This window comes from Schistocerca americana, unplaced genomic scaffold (genome assembly GCF_021461395.2).
Source record: "Schistocerca americana isolate TAMUIC-IGC-003095 unplaced genomic scaffold, iqSchAmer2.1 HiC_scaffold_287, whole genome shotgun sequence".
NCBI lineage: Eukaryota > Metazoa > Arthropoda > Insecta > Orthoptera > Acrididae > Schistocerca > Schistocerca americana.
The window spans coordinates 77,501-82,500 of record NW_025726002.1 but is presented as its reverse complement, the minus strand read 5'-3'; the positions used below and the strand labels follow the sequence as shown (position 1 = coordinate 82,500).

General features: G+C 62.7%; 1 pseudogene; it reads left to right on the top strand.

The window, feature by feature from the left end:
• Window positions 1-5,000, top strand: part of LOC124579069 — a 7,960-nt pseudogene that overhangs the window by 571 nt on the left and 2,389 nt on the right.

Sequence of the window (5,000 nt, the reverse complement as noted above, 5' to 3'; positions counted from 1 at the left end):
GCGGGGTGGGGCCGTTCCGGTGTGCGGTGGGCCGCACTTCTCCCCTAGTAGGACGTCGCGACCCGCTGGGTGCCGGCCTACGGCCCGGGTGCGCAGCCTGTCCTTCCGCGGGCCTCGGTTCGCGTCTGTTGGGCAGAGCCCCGGTGTCCTGGCTGGCTGCCCGGCGGTATATCTGGAGGAGTCGATTCGCCCCTTTGGGCGCTCGGGCTCCCGGCAAGCGCGCGCGGTTCTTCCCGGATGACGGACCTACCTGGCCCGGCCCCGGACCCGCGCCGCTGTTGGCTCGGGATGCTCTCGGGCGGAATAATCGCTCCCGTCAGCGGCGCTTCAGCTTTGGACAATTTCACGACCCGTCTTGAAACACGGACCAAGGAGTCTAACATGTGCGCGAGTCATTGGGCTGTACGAAACCTAAAGGCGTAATGAAAGTGAAGGTCTCGCCTTGCGCGGGCCGAGGGAGGATGGGGCTTCCCCGCCCTTCACGGGGCGGCGGCCTCCGCACTCCCGGGGCGTCTCGTCCTCATTGCGAGGTGAGGCGCACCTAGAGCGTACACGTTGGGACCCGAAAGATGGTGAACTATGCCTGGCCAGGACGAAGTCAGGGGAAACCCTGATGGAGGTCCGTAGCGATTCTGACGTGCAAATCGATCGTCGGAGCTGGGTATAGGGGCGAAAGACTAATCGAACCATCTAGTAGCTGGTTCCCTCCGAAGTTTCCCTCAGGATAGCTGGTGCTCGTACGAGTCTCATCCGGTAAAGCGAATGATTAGAGGCCTTGGGGCCGAAACGACCTCAACCTATTCTCAAACTTTAAATGGGTGAGATCTCCGGCTTGCTTGATATGCTGAAGCCGCGAGCAAACGACTCGGATCGGAGTGCCAAGTGGGCCACTTTTGGTAAGCAGAACTGGCGCTGTGGGATGAACCAAACGCCGAGTTAAGGCGCCCGAATCGACGCTCATGGGAAACCATGAAAGGCGTTGGTTGCTTAAGACAGCAGGACGGTGGCCATGGAAGTCGGAATCCGCTAAGGAGTGTGTAACAACTCACCTGCCGAAGCAACTAGCCCTGAAAATGGATGGCGCTGAAGCGTCGTGCCTATACTCGGCCGTCAGTCTGGCAGTCATGGCCGGTCCTTGCGGCCGGCCGCGAAGCCCTGACGAGTAGGAGGGTCGCGGCGGTGGGCGCAGAAGGGTCTGGGCGTGAGCCTGCCTGGAGCCGCCGTCGGTGCAGATCTTGGTGGTAGTAGCAAATACTCCAGCGAGGCCCTGGAGGGCTGACGCGGAGAAGGGTTTCGTGTGAACAGCCGTTGCACACGAGTCAGTCGATCCTAAGCCCTAGGAGAAATCCGATGTTGATGGGGGCCGTCATAGCATGATGCACTTTGTGCTGGCCCCCGTTGGGCGAAAGGGAATCCGGTTCCTATTCCGGAACCCGGCAGCGGAACCGATACAAGTCGGGCCCCTCTTTTAGAGATGCTCGTCGGGGTAACCCAAAAGGACCCGGAGACGCCGTCGGGAGATCGGGGAAGAGTTTTCTTTTCTGCATGAGCGTTCGAGTTCCCTGGAATCCTCTAGCAGGGAGATAGGGTTTGGAACGCGAAGAGCACCGCAGTTGCGGCGGTGTCCCGATCTTCCCCTCGGACCTTGAAAATCCGGGAGAGGGCCACGTGGAGGTGTCGCGCCGGTTCGTACCCATATCCGCAGCAGGTCTCCAAGGTGAAGAGCCTCTAGTCGATAGAATAATGTAGGTAAGGGAAGTCGGCAAATTGGATCCGTAACTTCGGGATAAGGATTGGCTCTGAGGATCGGGGCGTGTCGGGCTTGGTCGGGAAGTGGGTCAGCGCTAACGTGCCGGGCCTGGGCGAGGTGAGTGCCGTAGGGGTGCCGGTAAGTGCGGGCGTTTAGCGCGGGCGTGGTCTGCTCTCGCCGTTGGTTGGCCTCGTGCTGGCCGGCGGTGCAGGATGCGCGCGCCTGCGCGGCGTTCGCGCCCCGGTGCTTCAACCTGCGTGCAGGATCCGAGCTCGGTCCCGTGCCTTGGCCTCCCACGGATCTTCCTTGCTGCGAGGCCGCGTCCGCCTTAGCGTGCTCCTCCGGGGGCGCGCGGGTGCGCGGATTCTCTTCGGCCGCCATTCAACGATCAACTCAGAACTGGCACGGACTGGGGGAATCCGACTGTCTAATTAAAACAAAGCATTGCGATGGCCCTAGCGGGTGTTGACGCAATGTGATTTCTGCCCAGTGCTCTGAATGTCAACGTGAAGAAATTCAAGCAAGCGCGGGTAAACGGCGGGAGTAACTATGACTCTCTTAAGGTGGCCAAGTGGCGGCGGTGTGGCTGCATCCGGACTTGGCTTTTCGAAGTGCGGACTTGATGTAGTCGTGCTGCTGCTGCGAGGTGCCTTCCTTGGGTTATAGTTACAGGGAGAGTGATGCGCAATACATGGGCCTAGCCCTCTTAGCCTCTCCTCTCCTGCGGTCTTCTCCCCTTCTCGTGGGCCCGCTGATTTTTGCAGAGTGGAAGACCGCACCAGGGGCTTGGGGGGGTTACCAGCCCCCCCTCGCATTATCCCTTTATAGTTGGGGGCAGCCGACAAGAAACAAGAGATGGTGGCCCTTCCGCTGAAGGTGCCACCCCAGCTACCCCAGCACCTATCCGGCCAACCGGCCGTAACGAAAATGCGATAGTTTGTGTAGCTCCCTTTGCTTGCAGTGAGTGCCACCGCACTTTTACCACGAAGAACGGTCTCGGGGTCCATCGCCGCCGCCAACACCCTGCGGCCGCCAACGCTGAGATCGTGACGGAGAGGCATCGCGCGAGGTGGACGGAGGAAGAAGTCCTGTCGCTCGCCAAGGCAGAGGCCGAACTGTTCCTGGAGAGGGACGCCCGGTTCTTCTTTGTAAATCAAGAACTTACCAGGATGTTCCCCGACCGAACGCTTGAGGCAATCAAGTGCCGACGGCGGCAAGCTGCCCACAAGCAGCTTGTCCGCCAATTCATGGAGGCACTTGAGATCGGTCGGGGTGAAGAGCCGGCGTCCCGCCGTGGAGCAGCGAGCTCGCTGCCTGACGCGGGCGAGGCCGCTGCGCCGCCCGTCGACGCAGCCGAGGACTTCGCGGCCGACACCACCGGGCCGCCGCCGGAGGGGCCGACTGACGCCGCCATCTGGGAGCATCTGGCGGGGCTACCTGCTTCCGCCCAGCGTTTCTCTGCCCTGGATCGAGTCATTGGTCTGGGGCGGGGCACGCCGCCCGATGTCATCCTGGGCATGCTCCCGGATGCCCTTGCGTCGGTCGGGTCCAGGGGGGAGAGGTCGATCACCAGGACACAGCGGCCGCGCCAACCATCCAAGCGGCCGCCTGCCGCCCCGCCGCTGCAGAAGCGCAAGCGGCGCCGCTGGGAATACGCGCGGACACAGGACGCCTTCCGTAGGTCGCGTGCGCGTTGCGTGCGCGGCTTGCTGGACGGCACCCTGCTGCAGCCGCCACCCGACATCCCCGGTCTGCTGGACTTCTGGGCGGACCTCTTCACGAAGAAGCCGATCTCCACCGCCGGCTTCATCCGTGACCGCCTTCTCCCGCACTCGGAGCCTGTCGCTCCTGAGTGCCTATGGGGGCCGGTCACACGTGAGGAGGTCGCTGCTGCCTTGCCGCCCAGGGGATCGGCAGCCGGGCCGGACGGCCTGACTCCAGCGGAGCTGCGGCGCCTGCCGCATGAAGTCCTGGTGAAACTCTTGAACCTCTTCCTCCTGGCCCGCGCCCTCCCCGAGCGTCTGCTTCGCGCCCGGACGTCACTTCTCCCCAAAACGGCTGCACCAACATCCCCCGCTGACTTTCGCCCCATTACGGTCTGCTCGGTGTTGGCGCGGACCTTTCACAAGGTTCTCGCGTCACGCCTGATGCGTGCATGTGCTGTGGACGAACGTCAGCGGGCATTCATCCCCCGGGATGGGATGTTGGAAAACACCTTCATCTTGGACACTGCTCTCACCGACGCAGTCCGCTCCTGTCGCTCTGTTTTTGTGGCATCGATCGACGTCTCTAAAGCGTTCGATTCGGTGGACCATGCCGCCCTCCGCCCCGTGCTGAGGGCTCATGGCCTGCCGGATTGCTTTATTGAGTACGTCGAAAGGTGTTACGAGGGTAGCACGACGGTGATAGCGGGCGGCGCCGACGTGGGCGTGCCCCTGCAGCCGGCTAGGGGTGTGCGTCAGGGTGACCCCCTCTCCCCCCTCCTTTTCAATTTTGCGGTGGACTATGTTTTGAGTCAACTTCCCTCCCACATCGGAGCTCGGATCCTTGGTCGCAGAGTTAACGCTGCGGCCTTCGCAGATGACGTCCTGCTTTTTGCATCGACCGCGAGGGGATTGCAGTCCCTCATCGACGCAGCCGTCGCAGCCCTCGCCCATCTGGGGCTGCAGATCAACGCCCGGAAGTGTTTCACCCTCGCCTTAGTCGCGTCTGGGCGCGACAAGAAGGTGAAGGTCGACGCCGACGTTACCTTCAAAGCGGGCAACGCCACCGTGCCCGCCCTACGTGTGGGTGAAACCTTCCGGTACCTGGGACTGCAATTCTCCACCGCTGGTCGCTGCGTTTTCAACCCACGACGCCACCTGGTGGAGCAGCTGGACGTCATCTCCCGAGCTCCGCTTAAGCCGCAACAGCGCCTCCACTCCCTCACCACCGTACTTCTGCCTGGCCTGTACCATGGGCTGGCCCTCAGCCGCACCCGAGTGGGTGCGTTGAAAGCGGCAGATGTGACCATCCGTGCCGCCGTCAGGAGATGGTTCCGCCTTCCGGCGGACACTCCCCTGGGCTACTTCCACGCTCCTGTAGCCCAGGGAGGCCTCGGCATCCCATCTTGCCGATGGATGGGGCCAACACTTCGCCGGTCCCGTCTCCTGGCGCTGAAGAGGATTGGGCCAGCCGCCGACGGTGCAGGCCGGGACGAGGTGCAGCGTGAGATTGAGGCGCTGGAGCGGCATCTTATGTGGGAGGGCCA